The 26,300-nt window shown below is 38.9% G+C and overlaps 1 protein-coding gene across 1 annotated transcript in view; it reads right to left on the bottom strand.

Annotated features, from left to right (window-relative positions):
- KCNMB2 (potassium calcium-activated channel subfamily M regulatory beta subunit 2) overlaps positions 1 to 24,690 on the bottom strand; it is a 626,403-nt gene extending 601,713 nt beyond the window's left edge. The window contains exon 1 of the mRNA XM_075861645.1: positions 24,280 to 24,690. The gene's annotated coding sequence lies outside the window, so the exon portion shown is untranslated. The remainder of the gene's footprint in view (positions 1 to 24,279) is intronic.
- Positions 24,691 to 26,300: the final 1,610 nt, after the last annotated feature.

Genomic DNA, 26,300 nt, shown 5'->3' with positions numbered 1-26,300 from the left:
CGGGATGGGAACTGGTGTTTTAATGCATTCCCACGTAACTGTACGTGAAGGAGATGGAGCTAGCTCAGGAGCTGAGCCAGCGCCATCACCGCCGGGTGCCTGCTGTATGTTACAGCTGGCACCCTGTTGTAATGGCCAGGAATGGAGCTAGCCTCCTATCTGGCCGATAGACCCCTCAGATGCTGCATTCAATAGAGATCGCAGCATGTGAGGAGTTTTTAGCCACCGGCACCCCAGCAACGTGATCGCTGGGTTGCCGGTGACTGCAATGGCAACCAGAGGCCTAGTACTGGCCTCCCGGTCTGCCAGCAATGGAAGCCTCCTATGCCCCGCTCGGCAGCGGGGGCCTAAAAGGCTTTAGGTACCATCGGCAAGATGGCGCCGGCTCAGCTTCCGGTTCAGAAGCTGAGCCGGCATCATTAGCAGTGGGTGTCCGCTGTATGTTACAGTGGACACCCCACTGTTATGGCAGGAACCGGAGCTAGCTCCGATTCCTGCCATTAACCCCTTCTATGCAGCAATCCAATGCGATCGCTGCATCTTAGTGATATGTAGCAAATCAGCAGCCTGCCATGCGATGGCAAGGCTGGTGACTGCTACTATGGCAACAAGAGGCCTAACATTAGAATTCTGTCTGCCATTACGGAAGCCGATTAGGCCCCGTCTGGAGGCGGAGCCTGATCGGCTTGCTGTCAGTGAACAACTGACAGTTCTAATACATTGCACTACATAGGTAGTGCAATGTATTGGAACATCAAACAAACAGTTGGAGCTTAAAGTCCCCTAGTGGGACTAAAGAAATTTGTAAAAAAAAAGTGTAAAAAATGTAAAAATAAAAATTGTATAAAAAATAAAATAAAAGTTTCAAGTAATAACATAAAACACTATTACTCTTTTTCCCTTATCAAGTCATTTATTATTGAAAAAAACAATAAAGCCATACATATTTGGTATTGCTATGACCTGAACTATAAAAATATTATGTTATTTATCCCACGCAGTGAAAGCCGTAAAATAGAAACTAAAAAATACTGACATAATTGCTATTTTTTTGGTGACTTTGTCTTCCAAAAATGTAAATAACAAGTGATCAAAAAGTTGCATGTATCCAAAAATGGAACCTATAAGAACTATAACTTGTCGCGCAAAAAATAAGCCCTTATACAGCTCCGTCGATGAAAAAATTCAAAAGTTATGGCTCTCACAAAATGGCAACAGAAAAAATACATTCTCTTTACAAAAGTAATTTTATTGTGCAAAAAGTTGTAAAACATAAAAAGTGCTATAAATTAGGTATCGCTGGAATCGGACTGACACGCAGAATAAAGTTAACATGTAATTTATTATGCTTGGTGAACGCTATATAAAAAGAACTAAAAAAATATGCCAGAATTTCTGTTGTTTTGTTACCTTGCCTCACAAAAAAAAGGATAAAAAGTGATCAAAAAGTCGCATGTACCCCAAAATGGTACCAATAATAACTACAGCTCGTCCCACAAAAAAACAGCCCTCATACCACTACATCTATGAAAAAATAAAATTAATTAAGGCTCCAATAAGTCAGGAAATAAAAATATCCAGTTGTGCAGCCCGTGGGGAACATCTCTTCTGTTTCAAGAGGCGAATTATCAAGGCACTAAAGTTAGGGAACCAGAAAGGGGAGGGCCCTAACATATCCACTGGAAGCGAGGGTGTCCGTATTATACCAGGACTACACTTCCCAGTAAGGGCATGTTCACACGTGGCGGAATTGCTGTGGGATTCCCCTGCGGACAGTCCGCAGTGGAATTCTCCAGCGGCCGTTTTTTACATTTTTCAATACATTTTTAGGCAAGTTAGTTCAGACATTGCGGAAAACTCTGCTGCGGACCATAGGCTGCGGTGCGGAATTTGCCCTCCGCAGCATACACTGTCTGTTGCGGAGAAGAAGCGGAATTTCAATGCGTATTTCAGCCTTTGCAATGCAAAAACTGAAATCTGTGGCAAGTCCGCTGTCCTTTCTGCAACATCTGAATTACCTGTCAAATGTGCAAATGTTGGTACAGATTCGTTGTGTAATTGCCCCAAATCTGCACCAACATTTGCAGTGGAAAAACTCCGCCACGTCTGAACATGCCCTTAAATTCCCCAAATTGCAAAGGTGCGGAGTGTGGACCAAAAGGGGATAAGGAAGGACATTTATCAGTGCGACACCAGCCTGTGCAGAAAGGATTGCTTCACAGCGTAAAACACATCTACGGATTATTTTATTCTTTTTTTTACCTTATTATACCACCTGACTATGCCCCTGATGTACTTTGCCCAGCTTACATGTAGCCCACATTATAAACTGAAATACCAATAAGACTCCAAACAAAACTACTACCAAGCAAAATCCACGTTCCAACAGCCAAATGGCGCTACCTCCCTTCTGAACCCTACATCGTGCCAAAACAGCAGTTTCCTTCCACATATATCGCATTGACATACCCGGGAGAACCCTTTTAACAATTTTTGGGGTGTGTGTCTCCAGTGGCACAAGCTGGGCACTACATATTTGCCACTGAAATGGCAAATCTAGGGAAAAATGTTAATTTTTACTTTGCACCTTCCGCAGCGCAATAATTTATGGCAAAGACTTGTGGGTGAAAATGCTCACTACACCCCTTAATAAACGTCTTGAGGGGTGCAGTTTCCAAAATGGGGTCACTTGTCAGGGGTTTCTTTTATTATTTCACATCGGAGTCTCTGCAATTGTGAACCAATACTGTGTAAGTCGCCAAATTAGGCCTCAATTTGACATGGTACTCTTTCTTGTCCAGGCAAAAGATTAGGGCCACATGTAGGGTGTTTCTAAAACTGGGAAACACAGCATAATAATTAGAGAGTTGTCTTGTTATGGTGGCACAAGCTGGGCACCACATATTGGCATATCTATGGAAAAAAAAACATTTTCACTCTGCAACATCGAGTGCACACCAATTTCTGACAAACACCTGCGGGGTTAACATGCTCACTACACCCCTAGGTGAATACCTTCAGGGGTGTAGTTTCCAAAATGCGGTCACTTGTGGGGGGTTTTCACTGTTTTGGTCCCACAGGGACTTTGCAAATGCGACATAGTGCCCAGACACCAATCCAGCAAAATCTGTAGTCCAAAAGCAAATGGCGCTCCTTCCCTTCTGAGCCCTACTCTGTGCCAAGCAGCAGTTTATGACCACGTGTGGGGTATTGCCGCACTCAGGAGAAATCGCTGTACACGTGTTGGGGTTCTATTTTTCCTTTATTTGTTGAGAAAACTTATTGTCAAAATGCTTACTACACCCCTAGATGAATTCTTCAAGGAGTGTAGTTTTGTGAATGGAGTCACTTTTGTGGAGTTTCCACTGTACTGGTACATTAGGGGCTTTGCAAAAGCGACATGGTGCAGAGAAATCAGTCCAGCAAAATCAGTACTCCAAAAGCAAAATGACACTCCTTCCCTTCTCATCCTTGCCATGTGCCCAAACAGCAGTCTATGACCACATATGGGGTATTTCCATAATCCAGAGAAGTTGCTTTACAAATTTTGGGGTTCTTTTTTCCTTTATTTGTTGAGAAAAAGAAAAATTTGGAGCTAAAGCTACGTCTTATTGGAAAAAAAGGATTTTTTTTTATCTTCACTGCCCAATTCTAATAAACCCCTGTGGGGTAAAAATGCTCACTACACCCCTAGATGGATTCTTCAAGTAGTGTAGTCTCCTAAATGGAGTCACTTTTTGGGAGTTTTCACTGTTTTGGTCCTTCAGGGGCTTTGCAAATGCGACATGGCTTCCGCAAACCATTCCTGCTAAATTTGAGCTCCAAAAGCCAAATGGCGCTCTTTCCCTTCTAAGTCCTGCCGTGTGTCCAAACAGCCGTTTATTACCACATGTGGGGTATTGTTTTACTCGGGAGAAATTGCTTTACAAATGTGGCAGTGCTTTTTCTCCTTTAGTCCTTGTGGAAATGAGAAAAAATTAGCTAAACCTACATTTTCTTAGAAAGAATGTAGATTTTCATTATCACGGCCTACTTCCAATAATTTCTGCAAAAAACCTGTGGGGTCAAAATGCTCAATATACCTATAAATAATTTCCACAAGGGGTGTACTTTCCAAAATGGAGTCATTTCTGGGGGATTTCCACTGTTTTGACCCCGCAAGAGCCCTCCAAACCTGACATGGTGCCAAAAATATATTCTAATAAAAAGGAGGCCCCAAAATATTCTAGGTGCTCCTTTGCTTCTGAGGCATGTGCTTCTGTACATTAGCACACTAGAGCCACATGTGGGATATTTCTAAAAACTGTAGAATCTTGGCAATAGATATTGAGTTGCATTTCTCTGGTAAAACTTTCTGTGTTACAAAAAAATAGATTAAAAATGAATTTCTGCAAAAGAAATGAAATTTGAAAATTTCATCTCTATTTTGCTTTAATTCCTGTGAAACGTCTAAAGGGTTAAGAAACTTTCTAAATGCTGTTTTGAATACTTTGAGGGGTGACGTTTTTAAAATGGGGTGATTTATTGGGTGTTTCTAATATAGAAGGCCCTAAAAGCTGCTTCACAACTGAACTGGCCCCTGTAAAAATGGCCTTTTGAAATTTTCTTGAAAATGTGAGAAATTGCTGCTTAAGTTCTAAGCCTTGTAATATCCTATAAAAATAAAAGGATGTTCAAAAAACGATGCCAATCTAAAGTAGACATATGGGGGATGTTAGTTAGCAACAATTTTGTGTGGTATAACTGCCTGTCTTACAAACAAATACATTTAAATTTAGAAAAATGCTAATTTTTGCAATTTTTCGCTAAATATTGGTGTTTTTCACAATTGAATACTAAATGTATCGAGCATATTTTGCCAGTAACATAAAGTCCATTGTGTCACGAGAAAACAGTCTCAGAATCGTTTGGATAGGTAAAAGCATTCTGAAGTTATTACCACATAAAGTGAAACATGTCAGATTTGAAAAATGAGGCTCTGTCCTGAAGGTCAAAAGTGGCCAAAGAGGGAAGGGGTTAAGACTATAAGACACAGCAACAAAAACTCTTCTTGGTCTGGGACACTTTTCTGTCTTGGAAAACATTACACATTTTGCTGTATATTTGCCAAATTTGTAAAAAGTCACATGACCAACTGTAAATGTAAAGCAGACACTATAAATAGCGCACATCAAGCCAAATTTTCTTACATAGTCAAAAATGTAAATTATTTTTTTGTTTTTTAACTTTAAAGGGGTTGTCCGCTTTGAATAATACCATTCTGATAGAAGGGTCCCCCAACATTAAGATGATCACAAGATGCCTTGGTGTCCTCTGGCGATCATCTGTAATCTGTGGGAGATACTGGCAGCAAGTGTTAATTTTACTGCAGCACCACCAGAGGGGAAATTAAGCATTACACAGTTCAAATTGAATTGGTTGTCCATGCAATGCACTGAAGTACTGGGTCCCCAAAAGTGAAATATGTTCATTGTAGCCATTGTTTGTTCTGACAAATAGATTTGAGTGCTTAATGGGGACCCCCATTAATTTAGAATTCCTTTAAAAGGTTGTTTGATAAATGATTTTCTAAACCACACAATAAAAAAATATATAAATAATGATGAGTGATTCTTTAAAAATTTCCATCCTCTTTGGGTCCCTACAAAACAAATCTATTCGGCTACAAAGAGGATTTATGAGGTCAGGGACTGATTTAAGGGGGATGAGGCTAAGCTCACAGTCAGACCCAATTCACACGAGCGTATCAAATTCAAAAATGCGCGAGAGTCTGGTCCGTGTGTGTTGCATTATGCATCAGTGTGCTTTGCGAGTGGCATGCGTTATTCACGCGCTCGCAAAGCACATCTTTTTTTTATTCTTTTATTTTCAATCTAATTTACGCACAAATCACACATCGTACACGGATGTGCATCCGTGTGCAGTGCATGGTTTCCACACACCCATAGAGTTCAATGGGTGTATAGGTGCATGAAAACGCACCAATATAGGACATGCAGTGAGATTCACGCAGCGAACTCTCGCTGCATGAAAACTCACGCATGTGTGAACGGCCCCATTGAAATCAATGGGTTCGTGTTTTGAGCGTGATTTCCATAAGCAGCACACAGATGTTATTCACGCTCGTGTGAATGGGGCCTAAGAATTCCAAATAACCTCAAGGAAGATAAGGAAGAGGGTAGGGATTGCGGTAGGCTTATCAAATTCTTCCACACTAAACTTGGCAAGCCATTTATATTATAGAACTCGCTTTCTGCACAGGGGCATTGACGTACTCAGAAAGGAAAGGGTCTTTGCCAAGCTGTTGCTACAAAGTTGGAAGAACATATTTCTCTACAATGTCACGCCATGTTGTAACATTAAGACTTCCTTTAGCTGGAAATGACACTGCCCAAATCATTTACTTTTGGCACAAAACATCTGGCTTGTAAATGTATTCCTGGCATCCACCAAACCAAGATTTGTCAAATAAAATGTACCAACTAGGCAGATGGTAAAGCTTGATTCATCATTTCAGAGAATTACTTTTTAATGCTCCATTGGCGCTGTGCCTTACAGCACTTAAGCCAAAACTTGCTGCACGCTTTTGTGTGGGTACACAGTTATGAAAACACTAACCTTCATATTCCCTGTATCTGCGCTGATGTTGCTTCTAGAAGCAGTTTCGAACCTAGGAATACAGATGTTACAACCAAAGACAGAAGATGTTTACATGTTACAAGCTTCAACATTTGACGGCTACATTCTGTAAACTTTTGTGACTGGACTCCCCAACGTGTTTTTCATGCAAATGGCCTCTTCAGGGAATGCCAAACTACCGGAGAAGCTACTTAGTGAAACGCGTGTTGAGGAGAACACTGGGTTAGGTTTGACTGGCTGACTACCGATTATCTATGGGTAAGGCATAACTTAATTTACTATCTACCTCTGAACAGCTCAAATGTTTTTGTGCCACTTAAAGGGGTTTTCCCACGAGGGACGTTTATGACATATCCACAGGATATGTCATAAATGTCAAATAGATGCGGGTCACACATCTGGGACCCGCACCTATTGCTAGAACGGGGCCCCCTAATCCCCGTTCTAGCTTTGTCTGCTATCGTTGACTCTTGGCCACTTCCTGAACTTTATGGTCGGGAGTTACGAAAACAGCGTAGCTCACTGAACTACGCTGTTTCCATAACTCCCATAGTAGAAAATAGCAGTTACGGAAGCAGCGTAGCATGCGAGCTACACTGTTTCTGTAACTACCATTCAGTTCTAAGGGGCTTACAAAAACAGCATAGCTCAGTGAGCTACGCTGTTTTCATCTTCATGGTCGGAAATCAGCCGACACACAGAGAGGTAGAACAGAGTTTAGGGGCCCCGTTCCAGAGATAGGTGCAGGTCCCAGAGGTGGGATGCGCATCTATTTGACATTTATGGCATATCCTGTGGATATATCATAAATGTCCCTCGTGGGAAATCCCTTTTAATATATTTTACTGGAGATATCTTACTGGGTTCATACTCATGGTCTACTTCTACCTAGATAGCTAGTGGATTAACAAACCTAATACTTCTTATCTAGTCAACTTATTTTTCAATTTACAAACCACTAGGTCTTATATGATATGTATGTGAACTATATCAATATTGTTCACAATATAATAGTATTTAGGAGCCAATGTTCAACCAATTGGTGTGTTTTTTTGTAATGGAGTCCTCTCTGTGAATCAGTGTTTTTAAAGTACATATTGTTAGTTTGAAAATGTCACTCAATAAAATGTGATAGTTTTAGATTATGATAGTATAAGACTCTTTTCTTTTCCTGTGCTTTGGATATTGATATTTGTATGAGTTGTCTATCCGTTATGTGGGGTGGGGGGATTTAACACGAGTAGTACCCAGCCCTAACTAACTATTAATATAGAAATGCCCTGCAATGCTGCTTGGCTGAGAGCAGCTGACTAACAAGCTCTTCTCATGATTGTCCTCCTTTCTAGTTGTAAGCAGGTACTCAAGTGTGTACGTACCATATTGGAAGTTCATGCTGCTAGTATGGGGTCCCTGGTGGTAGGGTTTTGTCTTCATTTTAATGTGTGATGGGACCCTGCACATGAATATGGTCTCTACAGGTACCTGTTAGCAAAATGGAAAATGTATTCAAGTCATGAAAATGGAATTGGGGCACCAGTCCAGGACTTCCAGTCATGGGTGGGTAGGAGTATGTTGTTGTCAAGCAGCACCTGAAAGGGGCCTAATTTTAATCTTTGCTATGGGTGCCCCTGTCCTCAATGTATGCCATGGCAGGACTATTAAAGATATTATGATAGTATTTGACTTTTCTTCTGTGCTTTGGATATTAATATTACTGGGCATGTTTTCAAGAATTCTGACTCCCCACAATGCTTCTCCCAAATATCCTTTTCAGTTTGAAGCAGGTTCAGAGGATGTATAAATATATATATATATATATACACACACACACACACACACACACACACACACACACACACACACACACACACACACATATATTTATATATAGTGACATGACACTTTAAGAACAGTGTTTTTACCTATGAAAATGAATAGGGCCATTTTCATAGAGATAGTTAAAATTGGTTAGAAATGTTTAGCAATCATCTGAAAACTCATGTTTTTTTCTGTATATTTTGTCATGTATGTCCAATTTTCATTGTCTGAATTGGTCTCGGCTATGATTGGTCGAGACGTTCTCCGCCTTGGTTGGTGAATAGCTTATAGCGGTTTATATGAAAATATTTTGGAGTAGTGATAGTTAAGGAATGTTATGTTGTTATTGTAGACAGAGTATCAAAGAATAACTAATATTTATGGAATGGAGATCACTGTATTCTAGACATGCACACCGAGAATAGAAGCAGCACAGCAGAAAATAGACCTCACAGGGGCCATTAGGGTGCAAGCCTCTAGGAATTGGACTTCAAGATCCCACAGACACAGGAAAATTGGAAAAGAAGCAGCACTCCAAAGTAGACTTCAACTGGTTTATTTACCCATATATGCAAAGGATGCAACGTTTCAGCTGCTCAATGCAGCCACGATCAACTTTGATTATGGCTGCACTGAGCAGCTGAATCGTTGCATCTACTTTAGAGGGCTGCCTCTTTTCCAATTTTCCTGTATTCTAGATATAGGTGGTTTGAGATCCCTAGTAGAGTAAGACCATCATTGTTTTTCTGAGCGATAATATAGTGATGACACATGGCATAATAAAATGTGTTTGTCTTTTATACATAATGTATAGACATGTATTTATATATTTTGTATTGTATGTTTTGCGACTATGTATGTATTTTATTGCTTTAAATTGAATATTTGTATTGTATTTGTATTGTTTTAATTGTTGGATATTAGCGGCTATTTAAACTAATGAATTGTACATTGCTCGCATGCCTCAGAGGAAGCTGGAAAAGCAAAACCCAAAGTCTGGCTAGAGTGTTTGGCGTGCCGCATGTTTTTTTAACACTTTTATATGTTTTGAAAATTTGTTCATCCTGTGAGAATGAGCAACTATAATACCCCTTGGGCAGCATAATAACCACAAGACATAGTCTATAATTAAGAAAACCTATATACGCCTCATATTAATGTATACAGAAAAAGAGTCTTTTAGACATATGTTAGTCCAAAGATATCAATTTTATTATTCCACAAATAGGGAACCCTCCCAAAGATAACCATACAAATACATACAAAATTAAAACATACTTAAAATTGAACAAACTCCGAGATCATCAATTAACCACCATAGCCTATTTGTTATAATAGTGCATGATATACAGCAGGTAAATAACAGCACTAGGGAAGAGCATATAGTCTACAAAATAGTAAAAAGTCCTAATAGTATCAGCCTCCCCTCTACCTAGGTAAGGTCTGTCAAAAGATGTTTAAACTAACGACCATACATAAGTACTGAGCACGGTTGCATATCTATTACCTGTGGCTGACATGATGGCTGTTGATGGTCTCAGGAGAGAAACTCCTCGACGCGCGTTTCGCACCCTTCGTCAGGTGATGATGTTAGTGTAAAGGAGTGTGATTTAAATACTACACCTGTATACCGGTGACAAATGGGGCATGCCGATTCATTAGACCTTCCCACATGTGTCTTCCGCGTCAGGAGTGTTCAGTGCTGTGGCAGGATCGCCCATCATCTTCACTTCCGCCCTCACTCTGACGACTTCCGGTACAACATGTGGACGGCCAATCAAGCGCATGCGCACGTCACCCTATGTGTCAAGTCATTTAGCGATACAATACAAATCAGCCGTTCAGACTACTTGCAATTTATTCATATGGAGAGGAGTTTAAAGTGTTTATAATATCCGTCAACAACCATCAGTTCACATTAGGGTTAGTTATACCCACTATGTACATATATGCATAAATACATGTTGTATTCCTATACCTGCACCTTAGGTACAACATAAATATGAATGCGTCACGAAATGTGCGGCGCACCAAGCACCATCAGTGGAAGCACGGGTAAGGAAGACCACCACCAGTGCCCGACACTCACATCCAAAGTTTGTTTATAAAATCTTTTAGACACACTATGATATATATATTGGAGTGCATCACATCACCATGCCGCACGACGTGCACCCACAACGGGAGAATGGGTGGGGAAGACCACCCCCAGAGCCCAACACTGGGAGAGAATATTCCCCGCCTGGACCCCCGCGCAGCACACCCCGTGCCCCACGACAGCGCAAGACACTCCATGATCAAAAATTGTACATTAAATGCGTACACCTATATATAGAGATTGTCCACAAGTCCGGGGCACGCTCGGCGAAGGCCACCACCAAAGACAGTGAGCGGTGACAATGCACCGAGATTACCCCAGATCTAAATACACATGTCATACAGAATAGGGTTCTGTATATGAGATGATCAGAATAGAATAGAGAGTAGAGATTTCATATTATGTGAATGATGTCGTATCCATATATCCGTTGTAATAAAAAACATATATATATATAATGCACATAAATATCATTTCATATGAACAATAATTCAATTGTATATTCACTGTGAAGTAGTGATTCTTAACCTGCAAATTCACTATAAATTTTATATACACCAGTGATCCCATAAAGGTCACCAGTGCATCTAGGGGAAAAAGACCCCAATGCCCACCACTATAATCTCAATCTATAAGAGCATCTATACATATACACATTTCTCCACATTTGTTTCATGAATTCTCCTCCCCACGTCCTTCTCCATTTGTCACATAGATTCACTCGACATCTCGATACTAGGATTGATTAGGGATATCCGTCCAATTCCATACACTATCAAAATGAAAAACAATATACAGAAATTAAAATTAGTAACTATTTTTACAGGTAAGATGCAAAGCTTAGAGACTCATTAAGCCCCTTTGGTGACATGGTGTCTAATGTCACGATCCACTTAAGTTCCCTACGTAAGAGTTGTTTAAATGTGTCACCTACTCTATTTCCCTCATAGAGTCTATCAATACCCTTAATTTTTAAGAGTCTCCAATTATTCTTATGGAAATCTCTGAAGTGTCTGGCCAAGGATTTGCTCCTATCACCAAATTCATCCACATAATCTCTGCCAGTAATCCCCTTTATGTCGGGAATGTGTTCCATCACAGGAGTCCTTAATTCCCTAGTGGTTTTACCAACATATATTTTGTCACATGGGCAATTCGCATGATAGACCACATTCTTAACACTGCAATTTATAAAGTGGACAATCTTGTATCTTTTTTGTCGCTCAAACCCACAAAACTATCAGTTCCCTCCATCACACCACATGCCCCACAATGACCACATGATACATTACCCCATCTGGGTCCCCTTGAACCAAAAAGATATGTGGACGGTGGGGTATAGTGGCTACGAACCAAAATGTCCCGTAAGTTCAGACTGTGCCTTGGTGTCATAGCCGGCTGAGGGGTTAAGATTTTGGCTAAAGTTTTATCTGTTTTCAAGACTGCCCAATGTTTCTGAAAGATACCTCTCATTGTATTCCATTGTTTGTTGTAACCTGAAATAAATCTTACCACCTCATCCGGCCCCTTCTTTGCCTTTGGTTTCAAGAGGTCCATTCGATTCTTTGATTTTGCATTGTGAAATTCCTGTCTCACATGAGTTTCCTCATAACCCCTTTTTTGAAATCTCGATATAAGATCTTTAGATCGAGCTTCAAAGCATTCATCAGAGGAGCAGATACGCCTTGCCTGGAGGAATTGTCCTCTCAGGATAGCCTTTATGATATGTTTAGGGTGGGAGGAATCTTCCATTAAATATGCATTAACTGAGGTCTCCTTTCTGAAAATATTGGTTTTGATTTTTCCACCAGTCTCAATCAAAATATGAATATCCAAAAATTCAATTGCAGTATTGCTATATTTACTTACTAATTTAATATTGACATCATTTTCATTTAAGTAGCTCAAGAAGCCTCCAAGATCATGTTCTGTAACCTGCCAGACAAACAGAATGTCATCAATAAATCGTCGCCATGACACCATAGATGTCACATATGGGTTGTTGTCACTCTGTATAGTGCTTCCCTCCCAGAAGCCCATAAACAAGTTTGCGTACGACGGGGCACAAGTGGCCCCCATCACTGGTGTATATAAAATTTATAGTAAATTTGCAGGTTAAGAATCACTACTTCACAGTGAATATACAATTGAATTATTGTTCATATGAAATGATATTTATGTGCACTATATATATATTTTTTATTACAACGGATATATGGATTTGCATCTGTCCCTTGCTTCCCGGACTGGTCTGAAATTATCTCCTGGCTGTTCCGGTGACCAAGGGACAGACATTATGTAGCACTTTGTACGGGGAGTGAGGCTGTGTGTCCTCCCTCCTCATACCTCAATTTTTTAATTATATATATTTTTTATTGTTTTATTTGCACTTTTGAATTTTCCTCCTTGTTTGGAGGTATTCAATATATTATAATAATGTTTAGATGTCATTTGGTCACAACATCATTCACATAATATGAAATCTGTACTCTCTATTCTATTCTGATCATCTCATATACAGCACCCTATTCTGTATGACATGTGTATTTAGATCTGGGGTATGCTCGGTGGATTGTCACCGCTCACTGTCTTTGGTGGTGGCCTTCGCCGAGTGTGCCCCGGACTTGTGGGAAATTTCTATATATAGGTGTACGCATTTAATGTACAATTTTTAATCATGGAGTGTCTCGCGCTGTCGTGGGACACGGGGTGTGCTGCGCGGGGGTCCGGGTGGGGAATATTCATCCCCAGTGTTGGGCGCTGGGGGGGTGGTCTTCCCCACCCTTTCTCCCGTATTGGGTGTATGTCGTGCGGCATGGTGATGTGATGCACTCCAATATATATATATCATAGTGTGTCTAAAAGATTTGATAAACAAACTTAGATGTGTGTGTCGTGGCGGTGTGTGGTGCTGCGGTGGGCGTCCAGGTGGGGGACTTCCACCTCCGGTGACGGGCACTGGTGGTGGTCTTCCTTACCCGTGCTTCCACTGATGGTACTTGGTGCGCCGCACATTTCGTGACACATTCATATTTATGTTGTACCTAAGGTGCAGGTATAGGAATACAACATGTATTTATGCATATATGTACATAGTGGGTATAACTAACCGTAATGTGAACTGATGGTTGTTGACGGATATTATAAACACTTTAAACTCCTCTCCATATGAATAAATTGCAAGTAGTCTGAACGGCTGATTTGTATTGTATCGCTAGATGACTTGACACATAGGGTGACGTGCGCATGTGCTTGATTCGCCGTCCACATGTTGTACCGGAAGTTGTCAGAGTGAGGGCGGAAGTGCAGATGATGGTGGATTCTGACACTGCACTGAACGCTCCTAACGCGGAAGACACACGTGGGAAGGTCTAATGAATCGCCATGCGCCATTGGTCACCGGTATACAGGTGTAGTATTTAAATCACACTCCTCTACACTTTCATCCCTCCTGACGAAGGGTGTGAAACGCGCGTCGAGGTGTTTCTCTCCTGAGACCATCAGCTGCCATCATGTCAGCCACAGGTAATAGATATGCAACCATGCTCAGTACTTATGTATGGTAGTTAGTTTAAACATCTTTTGACAGACCTTACCTAGGTAGAGGGGTGGCTGATACTATTAGGACTTTTTACCATTTTGTAGACTATATGCTCTTCCCCAGTGCTGTTATTTACCTGCTGTATATCATGCACTATTATAACAAATAGGCTATGGTGATTAATTGATGAATGTATGCATTTGTATGGGTATCTATGGGAGGGTTCCCTATTTGTGGAATAATAAAATTTATATATTTGGACTAACATATGTCTAAAAGACTCTTTTTCTGTAGATATTAATTTGAGGCGTATAAAGGTTTTCTTTTTTTCATCCTGTGAGTATGGAATAAAACAAGCGTGGAGTGAAATTTATCCTAAAGGTCTTGCACTATATCCCCTTCTTTCCATACTGGAGATATAGGTTCTCGATCGGTCTGGAACAATTGTGTCAGGAGGCCGATATTTCCCTTGTGGAACTACAGGGCGAAGAACAACAGAGCACACAAGTGGGATTTTGAATTATCTATTTGCATACAGGCTGGGGGAAAGCGGATATTCCGTAAACACCTTGGACTACCGTTTCAGTAACCGTCTGAGCGGTAAAATCTATGCTTCTTTCTTTATATCCAATTTTTGTTTCAAATAATAACCAAATAAATTTAACAAGGAACATTTTGTTATAAACAAGACATAAGTCACGTTATCACACACTATTATAACCTGCACTAGAACTTATTACTCTTATTTCACATACTAGGCTGAATGTATACTTGTTATATATTGCAAAACTGAAGTCTTACAAAAAATTGGAACAATATTTCCGACACAGAAGCATTCTGATTTGTTTGTTTGACTATTTATAAAAATTCACATTAAACAACTTTAGATTGGACAACTTCAGAGAAATTTAGTAAGGAACAAATGAAAAGTCAAAGTTTTATCTCAAATTCGATAAACAAATTTTTATATACAGTAAAGTACAGAAAGGGAATGATTGTACTTTGTGATGCGTTCAGGATATGGCCTAGGAGAAAAATATTCAAAAGTTTTTTGTCTGCAGCTCATTGCAGAAAAAAGGTATAGAGTATGCTGTTCAGCACTATTCAGTGTGTCAGTGCTTATAGCAAGTTTCAATTTAGAATCTCTGGAGATATATAGTCAGACATTTTTCCCTCTCAAATTCAATGGAGAACAAATTATTTTATGACATTTTCAGTGTATCTGGTTGAGGCACAATTAAACAGAGTTATTGTTATTATGTGACATCAAGCAACAAATTGGAAGTGAAGATGAGTTTGAAAGGAAAACAGAATTAGAGTAGTTTTGTACCTATGTGCAAATCCAAAATTGAATTTTATGGTTCAAGATTAATAAAATAATATGAAGGAATGGAGATTGGGGAATTTATAGAAGAAATCTTTATATTTGTTCATAGCCTTCATACCCCAATGGAATTGAGCACCAGTGATTGTGCTTGTTGCCTGTAGCTCTGCCACAGAGTAACAAAGTGACAGAGCTGATCCAGATCTGGGGTATCCGATGGCAAACAATGATTCACTACTGGCTTATATATGTAAAGTTTTTTTTTTTTATCATAACTTTGTATTGCAGGTCCCTAATCTCAGGTCCTCTATTCAACAAAGCAAAATTGGTAATACGGTGCAAGTCAATTGTTCTGTTTTTTTTATATAGTAAATTAATGTAATAATAGCGGTAATGTAGAAATATTAATCAGTAATCAGAAGCGTTGTCTGATTGTAGAGCATTATGGTAATGCAGAAAATCTAAAATGATTAAATTGAGGGCAAGGATATAACTCGGAGTAGGGCGACTTTCACATGGCAGTATTTTGGATAATATTTTGCATCCATATTTCTAAACCAAAACCAGGAGTGGGTACACAAACCGAAGAGTTACAATTTTTCCATTATATCTTTTCTCTGTTTATGTTCCACTCCTAGTTTTGGCTTACAAATACTGATGCTAAATTCTGATCAAAATATGGCGTGCAAAATTTGAGTAAGAGTTTCTCGGTTCTTGTGTTGCGGTTGAGGTGGAGCCAAAAAAACTCATGATGATATCAAGATGAGTTTTGTCAAATGTAGAGTCACCTCTGCTACACCTATTACCAAAAAAAATTCAAGACCATCTTTATGAGAAATAGTAACAACTCATAACAAAACATTTGTTCGGTCCTGCAGTTACATGACAAAGTCTAGGTCAAAAAATAACAAAAGACAGCAACAGCAAGATAATATTTTTGTGCCTGGAATGTAATTTTCAGGTACACCGCAGCAATGTGGTTTATTGTATGTGAGAAAAATGCATTGTATCATTTTCAATTGGCAAATGTTAAATCAGTATGAGAAACAAATGGAAGAAGATATCGACTTCTATCAACTATCAACACTTTGAGACCAGGGTGTAGTAAAGGACTAAATGAAGAGTGTTGATGCAATAGTGGAGGTACTTTTTACTCAGTTCCACCATATTATTTTTATTACAAGTGATATCTTTCAGATGACTTCATGAATAGAGAGAACAAATAAATCAAATAATTCCTGCATAAACGAGTACAATAAAATCAACAATTTCTCTTTACAATTAAGACATATTTGGGGTTACTATTTGATGTTATGTTTCAGCAACTGGTTTATCAATTACCATAAAACATGTCAATATTAAAAAAGAAAATAAGATTTTCTTATCAAAATGATAAAAGGCCATGTTGCAAAAAATGAGTGCACCTTCCGTAAAATTACAAAATGCATCTTTCCTGGTGCCAGTTAAGGTTAATCGGTCAGCAGAGTACGTTACACCATCACACTAAAACTGGTGTGATTGCTTGATAATTAGAAGTGGTACTTAACCCACTGAATAATTCTCAGACTTAACGAGGACCTGTCACCAGGTCTTAACATCTAATGTACATATATTACCTTTAACCCACTTCCTCCCTGTTTCCATCACAGTTTTTCTTTGTTCTCACCAGAACCTGCTGCACGTCTGTGTGTGTCTCTCACTCTGCTCCTGCTCCCCCTCCCCTCTCCATACACTTCTATGGGCAGCATCTGTGTCTCTCACTCTGCTCCCTCCTCCTGCTTCCCTATCCCTTTCCACAGACTTCTACGGGCAGCGTGTCTTTGTCTCTCTCTGCTCCCTCATCTTCTCTCTTCTCCTCGCTTATTAGACTTTGATAGGCAGCATATGTGTCTTTCTGTTCTCCTGCTCCCTCCTTCTGCATCCCCCTAAACCTCTCCATAGACTTCTATGGGCAACGTCTGTGTCTCCACTCTGTTCCTGCTCCCCCCTCCTGCTCTTCCCTCCCCATAAACTCCTATGGGCAGCATGTCTGTGTGTCTGTGTCTGCTTCATTTTCCTGCTCCCTCCTCCCCTCCCCATAGACTCTATGAGCATGGTGAGAAGAGACACCCCACCTCCTGCAGTCTGTCTCCTTTGCTCTTTAACTACAGATGGATTTTGCTTGACAACAGGAGATGAACAGCAGATTGCAGGAAGGGGGACACCTAGTGGCAGTAACTTTACACAGAATTTGCATGGATAAAACAACTACATTTTAACAGTAAGTAAATTGCAAAGTTGATCTATATCAGGTATACTATAAGATTAGCATAAGTTATTTGAAAGGTTAGTGTCCATTTAAGTTAGAACACAGTAGAAAAGTAATACAGAAAAAAAAATGTTCACGTTTCTAGCTTTCTGAAACATTCATACTGTTGCTGTAAACTTTTTACATCGTGATGAGGGAGTTTTGCTGAGAAAAGTGCAGTAGATTCACTAAGCAAGTGCCTCAGAGCTGGCAAATGCTTTTCCAAGCCAAAACAAAATGACTGTTTTATCACACACTGTAATAATGCATAGAAGTGGAATGCATGGTTATTGTTCATTTAGAATGCCAATGATGAAGCCAAAGCACAAGCAAGCCCAATGAGCTGTTGCCAAGGTTCATATTGTTAAAGGTCAAGACTTCTGGAAATCCATACTTTGGTCTGATAAGATCAAAGTCAATCTTTTTGTATCTAATGGCATCCTAAATGCATGGCGTTTCAAGGGAAGGAATACGAAGCATGGTCTCCACAGTGAAATAAGGCGGCGGTAAAGTTCTGAAATTTGACTTCACCGATCGCATCATAAATTCCCAGTTGTACCTCAAAATCTTGAAAGAGAAGATGTTAGTCTCTCTACGCACCCTGGGTCGTCCAACAATTAATCAAGGGCATAGACATTTTTTAAATCCTGGATTACAGAAAAGTTACCTAATTTCTTTATTTTACAGATATTAATAACATATATTTCTGTTTAGTTATTAAGTATATGTTAATAAATTAACATTTTGTAATTCTGCCATAAATTGTAACGGTGATAATTTAGAAATAGAAACATAACTTTATGTTCAGAGAGGGCATACTCATTTAGCTGCATACTATTTATAATGTGAGCTGCAACAAGCAATCTGAGCTCTTCAGAAAACTGTATTGACTGAAGAATGAACTGATATGAGTACTGTGATTTTAGTTTACTTGTACATTTAGTGCAAGATAGTTTAAAAACATTATTGCACTAAATCTGGGAAAATTCCTACATATAAGTATTTACAATCCCTAATGAAAATATAGTTATTGTCAAATGAACTAAAATATACAACTGTTTTATGGGAGCACTTCTCTTATCTGCTTGAAACTACAGCATTGCAACTACTGACAAGTGGCAGCTCATAATTCATTAACTGATGGGTCACAAATTATGGTGGTCCTGCATGCTTCCCAGTCACATGCTCCTACTGTCCAATGGTAAAGAGTTGTGAGCATACTTATGCACAAATTCAGGTCATGGAAGTGTTGCTTTGAGGTCTTTGAGTAGTGTTAGAGAAAAAACTCTCTTCCTTCCTCAACAACACATTACCGTAAAGGGATTGTGTCATCAGAAAATTACCTATTATTTGAATTACATTTTAATGTTAAACATTCTTTAACATTTTTGGATTATGTTTACTTTTAATTTTCTATGTCATTATCTATATTAAAAGAAAATCCTAAAATCTTGCCGTTTTCATGCTGGCCATAGAGCCTCAAAATAGACTGATACTGCCTATTCTGTAGAGATCACTTCTCAGCAGTCATCTCATTATCATCACAGGCAGGATTACAATGAAAGCTAACACCTAGGGGTGGGATACGGCCGGTTTGCCCCGGTTCTCCGTAATCTGTTGTTAAAATTACAGCCGGTTCGCAGAACTGGGGTGAAACGGAAAACCGGAACTGGTCCCCTGCACTCAATTGTATCCGCGTCCTTAGGACGCGGATACAATTGATTTGCCTAGTGCCACCCTGGAGAGGCACAGGATGCCTCGCCATTTGGTGCTTTAGCGATGATGCAGTCGGGGAGATTACGTCATTGTGCCGCTGTGTTGTGCAGCTGGAGGAGGCCTGGCGTCACTGGAGGATGGCGCTGGAACGGGGACCGGTAAGCATATAAAGTTTTTTTTAATATTACAGTCCGTAGTGTTATCTACATGGGACTCTATAAGGAGCACTATCTATAGAGGGCTATTTTTTTAGCACTATCTACAGAGGGCTCTATGGGGAGCACTATCTACAGAGGGCTCTATGGGGAGCACTATCTACAGAGGTCTCTATGGGGAGCACTATCTATAGAGGGCACTATGAGGGGCACTATCTAAAGGGAGCTCTATGAGGGGCACTATCTACAGGGGGCATTGTGAGTGGCACAATCTACAGTGTGCACTGTGTGTGTGTGTGTGTGTGTGTGTGTGTGTGTGTGTGTGTGTGTGTGTGTGTGTGTGTGTGTGTGTGTGTGTGATGCACTACTTTACAGTGTTTGACACAATTTTATTCATGGGCACAGTGTGTAGCACTATTATATTCAGGGGCATAGTGTATCATACTATTATATTCAGCAGCATAGAGTGTGACACTATGAGAATTTTATCTTCGTTTATAGGTGCGGAAATGTTGGAAAAGTGAGCTTCCGAAGACATCTGAGCGAAAAACCCTGCAGAAATGGGTCGTGGCCTGGAGACATCATCATAGAGGTCTGGACCGGATGGAAAAGTAAAGAGAAATAGAATGACTCCAATCTGACGTCACCTGTGAGTCACTAAATGTAAATGTTTATTCTCCCTGTGACTAATCAGTACTATAGTCACTGTATGATCTACAGCTAAATGATGGGTGTATCGTTCTTATTTGTGAAACAGCAACTCCCAGCATAGCCTTACCACTGTTCTGGCTCTACTGGGAGCTGTAGTTTTATGCCATACAAACTTATATAGCAGGGGTTAAACTGAGTTTGCAAATGATCTCTGTACTGAGATGTATTTGTGCTTCTGCTGTATATACATACTGAACTACATATATACAGCATCAGAACCAAGCTCAGTACATATATACAGCACCACAACAAAGCTCAAAACATATATACATGTACTGAGCTTGGTTCTGTGCTGTATACATGTACTGAGTTTTGTTCTGGTGCTGTATTTATGGACTGAGCTTTGTTCTAGTGCTGTATTTATGTACTGAGCTTGGTTCTGGTGTTGTATTTATGTATTGATCTTTGTTCTGGTGCTATATTTATGTACTGGGCTCGGTTCAGGCTTTGTATTTATGTATAGAGCTTTGTTCTGGTGTTGTATTTATGTACTGAGCTTTGTTCTGGTGCTGTATATATGTACTGAGCTTTGTTCTGGTGCTGTTTATATGTTCTGAGCTTGATCCTGGCACTGTATATATGTACTGAGCTTTGTTCTGGTGTTGTATATATGCACTGCGCTTCGTTCTGGTGTTGTATTTATGTACTGAGCTTGTTTCTGGTGCTGTATATATGTACTGAGCTTTGTTCTGGTGCTGTATTTATGTACTGAGCTTGGTTCTAGTGTTGTATATATATATATATATATATATATATATACTGAACTTGGTTCTGGCACTGTATCTCTGTATTAGCCAGGAGATTTGTTGCAGATTACTGCACACACCGCACTGTCCTCCACCCTTCTCACAGTGCACAGCCTAACTAAATGGGCTGAGCATACTTAGGATATTGAATGTACGCATATAGGTCTGTACATAATTGGTGAGTTTATTATAATGTGTGGGTAGGTAGGTATGTACGCTTATGTAATAATATACATAGTGTGGAGATCAAGTTACACATTCTGAGCAGGGAATTTCTTTATTTAGAGTCCACTCTAATATAGGGTGTATTTTGAATATTGTAATTGTTTTATTTGATTATTAGAATAATTTTTCACGGCGCGATATACACCACAAAACACCGCAACCCACCCCCCGGCGCATATGTCTTTGTCTGCAACATTAAAAAATTGTCTGTTGTTAAAAATTTGAATCCCACCCCTGGTATCACTTCTATGGAAAACTCTCCCATAGAAGTCAATAGAACTCCTCCTGTTCATGGGTTCCTATGGTCCATGTGGCTGCTGTAAAGCATATATCTCTAAATGTTCTTAACAGCAGCTCAGGCAAGATGACTGCCCCCATAGTCATGTACAGAACATAGAATTAAAAAAACTACAAACAAAAAATAAAAACAGATTATAAAAAAAAGAATATATTGTACTTTCTGGTTTTAACTATTAAGAACAAAAACAAATAGGTGATACATTCCATTTTAGGGTAATTTCACATGCATCAGACTTGATGCAGAGACTTCTGCGAATTATTTTTTATGCATCTGAATGGGGTTGTTTTTGCATCACTTGCATGAATGTCTGAAAAGTCCAGTCAGATTGATTTGGACAGTTTCTGAAATTTCTATAATAAATCTTCAACATGTGAACATGTACATGAATGTCTGCAAAGTCCATTCAGATGAATGGGATAGTTTCAGAAATGTCCACAATAAATCCTCCCTATACGAACATACCTTAAAACGCAAAACTCCCCTCTCACACTTACTGTAGTAAAAGTATATAGACAGTTGTTTAAATGTAGTGATATTTATATATATATATATATATATATATATATATATAATATATATGTATATATATATATATATACAGCAGCTATGAAGAACGTGACACATTATTTAAGCTCACAGCCAACTTGTGTGACCCACTATTTAGTATTATTATTTCAAGTGGGTCTGTATTGATTTTGCTATCTATTGACAATATTATACTACCATTAACACCTCAAACTAATATCCATCCCTTTTAAACCCACCTTTTTTCTCCTGAATTCCCAATTTGTTAATATTTTAATAAAAACAATTTGAAAAAAATCTATAGTTAAAATTTACTCATGGTAGATCATAGTACTAAAAAGAAACACTACATCATAGCCTCTGTTCACAATAGCACCTAGACTTCTATTCATGACAGAGCCATTACAGTAATTTTTATTTTACGGCAATTTCAGATAGACACCATTCACTTCCATGGGGTACGTCGGGGTTCCATCGAATGATTTTTTAGGTCAAGAATAGCGCTGCAGACTGCGTTATTCTTGTCACCAAAAATGCTGTAAAGGGCAAAAGCCACCATGACGAAGGCTCTGAATGCCAATATAAACAGTTCCTAAATTAAATTTTAATTCTTCTTCAAAATATTTGGATTATAGTGAATTATGCCATTCTCCTTTAAATAAACTAAATGCAGTTGTACAATTGTATAGGGTTGCATTATGGGATAGTTCCTGAATGAACAACGTAATCTATTAATTATTTTAGACATGTGCACACAAGTGTCCAAAGCTTCCATAGTTCAGAAGCTCAGTGTAAACCATGTTCACCCCATGAAGCACACCCACCAGCCACCGTCTCCTGTTGATCATTACAATAGCAAGACCACCAATGTGGGCAAGTCTACTTTTAGCAGCTGCTTATCTGACAAATGTTAAAAATACCTATTTTAGGAAACTCCAAGATATTAATGGGTAGCCCACTGAGTAATAGTACCAATTAGTCCTTGCTTACTTATTAATATTTCTATACATACTAAAACATTTCTCAATTGTGCAAGAACAGCAAATGAAAATGAAATTTATTAAACAATTGTAACTGTAAGTAGGTGTCTTGGGGAGAAATCACAACTCTGTTTCAAACGAATGGCCATGCTAAACAGCTCCAGACTCATATTGCAGGATAAAGCTTATCATTGAGGAACATTATTATCCCTCTGAAGAGTTATAATACTCCCAAGCACTAAATAACCAAACTTAAATCACTTCTTGGTTTTCATTTTTAAGGTAATTAATGGAACCTCTTAATTATTTTCTTATAATAATGATCATATACGTTAATAGATCACTTATATGTCTATGAGAAAACTTATGATGTATTCAATTAACTTCTGTTATGCATATTCCATTTCACAATAATTATTTGCCTACAGCAAAACTGAAATGAAAACAGAAGGACACAGGGAAATTACTCATGCTGAATAGTTCATTGTTTACAATGTGAATATTTAACACGCTCCAGTGACGTTTTGTATTCTGTTACTGCTTAACTCCTCTGTGACCAAAGTGAGCAAAAGCCTGATATAATGGTCTGCTGTCAACTACAAAGCCATGTCATGTAATATCTGTCAATATCATATATTCAGGGTGGGAAAACATGTCAAAGTCTTAATAATAACATCATCAACTAACAGCAAGTGATAGGCAAACATAATTTATCTCATTCATCATGCACAATGGGTGGCACAATGTCATATTTTCATAGATTCTGTGCACGATATTCATGAGACGGCCACTAACCCATCCCACTTCCATGAATCCAGTCATCACACTGGGCATGAATGCCAGCAATTCCTAATCTACAGGTTCTGAGCTGCCAGTCTGTTCTTCAGGAATCCCACTTTCCACAACACACCCCATCTTTTTTTTCCAACAACCCAGCTGATACAGAATATAAAATCCAAGTCTTTATGACCTCTGTCCATGAGAATAAATGATGTCTTTATGCATTCCCAGTAGTCTGCTTGTCCTCAAAATATTTCAGTTGCCATCAGAGCACGTTACTAACTATATTCCTTTATTACAATGTAAGCAGACATCTTTCCTTTCCCATTATTGCCTGCCAGCTTGCTTGCACATGCCTTCCTCTGCTTGCAGCATCTACCCGGATTCAATACATTAAGCAACAGAATCTTTTGTGTTTGCATGCAATTCTTACCTGTGTTAAGATGTCACATCCTCTTCAGTGACTCAAGCCAGGTTTTCAGCATAGATCCAGCATAATCCTCCAAACTTCCCCCCCAGTATTGATACCGTTGTGTTCATTAGATCAAGCCTTTTTGGGGGTCTGTTAATGTCACAAAAACCACAGCTAAGTCATGGCTTTATGCTCCCTGCTCAAAATGTCTGAAATAGTTTAGGAGAACAAGGAGAATGCATTGCATGATACAAAGCAATGCTTAAAATTAGTTCTCAGAAGCACAATTAAGGTAGCATCATGGGTTACAGCAAGTGCTAGCTGGAATCTATACGCCTCTGATTGACACGCTGCTTCTGTTTTTAATAAATATTGCAATAGGCTGTCTGGGAGATATACTGTGATGTGTCTAATCTAGCAGTCCACATGGAATGATCTGCTAAAAAGTGGGTGGGAAAATATTTTTCAGATCAGTGAAATCACCCCTGTGGTACGAAGAGGTATGAGCAGTGAATGTAGAAAAATGCATGGAATTGCTCAGCTGTGTTTGAGTGGCAAGAATGATCAAAAAACTGAAGGCGATAGACTTGCCCCTCGCTCCCCCCTCCACCCGGCATACTGTGTGCTCCTGGGACTCACAAGGAAAAAACACTTACTCAGTCTGAAAACTTCTAAACAGTTAAATAAGAAGAGATAGACTTATAACTTAATAAATATATTTTCTTACCAAGTTCTACACAATTAGACAATATGATCCGTGATTAATTATGATTTACAAGTTGCTTGTTAATTAAAAAGCCGGATTAAAGTCTACAGCCTTTAATTAATCACCAAAAATCTAATGCTTCCTCCTGAATTTGTATTCAGCCCATCATAGATCAATAACCGTACAGAGAATGGGATAAGTCAGTCCTCTATATCAAGTCAATAGGCTGTATATATATAATAAAATAAATATTATTCTGACTTTATCGATCACCTTCTGATTTAAAAGGAGAGTAATATATCAGAACTTGAGTGCTCGGATAGGTCAGGTGTATGGCTGCCAATATATTGTGAACTATTCGTGGATTTTTATTTCTTTAGAAAAAAAATTAAATGGATTTATGAATATTGTTTTTTTTTATGGAGATCTGTTCTTTTTTAAATATATATTGACACAGGCTATTCATGCTTTAGGAAATGAATATTTTTTTTAGTGTTTAAAATAAAATATTTATTTATTTGACAAACCAAGCAAACTCAAGCTGTTTTTAAATTTTTTTTCTAGAAATGTTTTTGTCAGTGACTAAATCCCTTTATGTGTCATACATCAAGTACAACAGTGACATCTATAGACTATGAAAAACAAATCTAAAAATTAAGATAAGGAGTATGTAATAGTTTAAATAACTTATAATGATTCCAAAGTAGCAAGAATGATCCAGCACTGTGACGGTGAAAAAAGTCGTATTCATTTTGGAAAGCAAGATATTAAAATCTAGTAGACTATCTGCTTACATGTTTCTGGATATACCATACATTTCTAAGATAGGAATACCCCTTTAGCACTCACTGCTGCCCCTCAAAGCAGTGTAACCACTTTTTTTTACATCTTATAAAGACTGCATTTATTCCCATAAAATATAGCAGTTATTTTACCACTCTGACGGTTGTATAGAGGACAGTTCCACAGTCTGATATGTATCTTCGAAGGGTACAAAATCCCTTAGCCTATATGCAAAAAGGCAATTCCTTAGTCCAAATCGTGTGCTTTTAGGCTATTTCTTCAACTTGTAATTCCACACAGGGATGCAGAGATGCTACGATCCAGGAAAGCCCAGTCGAACACCACACTATATCCCATCCCTTGGTTGAACTTTATGGACATGTGTGTCTTTTTTTCTCCAAAGAGGGAACAAGGAAACAAAGCCGGAAGTGCGAAACCCGGGGTTGGGCTATAGAGTTTGGCGTGCCGTATGCTATGGATTATGCTATGCTTTAAATCTTTTCCCTTTTTGTAAGTATGGAATAAAAAGCGTGAAGTGAACTAGTCCAAAAAG

The sequence above is a fragment of the Rhinoderma darwinii genome, chromosome 4 (assembly GCF_050947455.1).
Source record: "Rhinoderma darwinii isolate aRhiDar2 chromosome 4, aRhiDar2.hap1, whole genome shotgun sequence".
NCBI lineage: Eukaryota > Metazoa > Chordata > Amphibia > Anura > Rhinodermatidae > Rhinoderma > Rhinoderma darwinii.
Note: the sequence above shows the minus strand (reverse complement) of the source record. Positions and strands in the feature narration are given on the sequence as shown.